The sequence below is a fragment of the Hemibagrus wyckioides genome, linkage group LG26 (genome assembly GCF_019097595.1).
Source record: "Hemibagrus wyckioides isolate EC202008001 linkage group LG26, SWU_Hwy_1.0, whole genome shotgun sequence".
NCBI classification, from domain to species: domain Eukaryota; kingdom Metazoa; phylum Chordata; class Actinopteri; order Siluriformes; family Bagridae; genus Hemibagrus; species Hemibagrus wyckioides.
Window position 1 is genome coordinate 3,286,417 of NC_080735.1, and position 1,174 is coordinate 3,287,590.

Genomic DNA, 1,174 nt, shown 5'->3' on the forward strand with positions numbered 1-1,174 from the left:
GTGAAAAAAATTAAATTAGTGAGAAAAAGTCAGAAATTATGAGTAGCGAAAAAATGTTAGTGGCTTCACCCTGTAAAACCATTCCTGTTATGGGGGTCGTCTCATTGTTGCCCATCTAGTGCACGTGTTGTTAATTTCAGTAACACCAAAGCAGCTGAAACTGATTAACAACCCTCTCTGCTACTTCACTGACCAGGTCAATATCCCAGGAGTTTAATTGACTTGATTCCATACTCTGATTAAAAAGTGTTCCTTTAATTATTTTGAGCAGTGTATAAATAAATGATAAAAATATTTTTTGAACAGGAACAGGTTACACCCCTGTCTGTTTTTCTTAGCATTCAGTAAATAAAATTATAAACGACTGTGTGAATTGTGTGAATTTACATTGCTGTTAGTGTTGGGTTACACTTTACAATTTACTTTGAAAACCCAAATATGGTTTAAATTAATTTATAATTCTCTGAAAAAATCTTCAAGAACTGCAAGAACTTTAAACATATAAAATAAACAGAACATTAAGCAATAATTTATTAATTAATGTTTGGACACACTGGAGGACAGAACACATAAATTCATGAAGATCTTTCAGATTGGGACACAGTGTTAGAAATCAAGTACAGTACCTCCTGTAACCAGTAGATGGCAGTCTTAATCATGTCTTGGAAAGCACTACTACATGTTTGTCTTAATATACTTATGAGGACATTCTACTGATATCATTATTTATACAGATAATTAACACCTGAATTTAATCATAACCTTAACCACTTGTATTTTTTTTTTTAACCTTTTTACTTTTCACATTACAGCTGTGAACAACCCAGCCAACATTGCAGAGTGGGGCCAATGTGGGCACCATATGGGCTTGAAACATGGGCCCTAAATGGGTTTATCCGCGGGTTCCACATGGGCCCTACCTAAATTAGCCCATATGAGTCTCACGTATATTCTGACTGGGGCAAATGTGGGGCCCAACTGGGCAACATACATGAGGCCCATATTGGTCCCACTTTGTGAAGCCCATGTGGTATATACAAAGGCCCATTATAGGTTTATCAGTGGGTACTGGACTGGCCCCACATGGGTGTGTGTGTGTTGAGGCATCTCATTTATATCCAAACAGTTTCATGCTCAATTCTTATTTTTAATTTACCTGTGATTTTTACATTCT

General features: G+C 36.1%; 1 protein-coding gene across 2 annotated transcripts in view; it reads left to right on the top strand.

Annotated features, from left to right (window-relative positions):
* Positions 1-1,174, top strand: part of LOC131346530 (GDP-L-fucose synthase-like) — a 9,374-nt gene extending 8,200 nt beyond the window's left edge. Inside the window, exon 8 of one of the 2 annotated variants that reach the window (XR_009203625.1) lies at positions 1-1,174. This exon is cut by the window's left edge and continues 640 nt beyond it. The gene's annotated coding sequence lies outside the window, so the exon portion shown is untranslated. The other variant, XR_009203627.1, reaches the window with a different exon arrangement.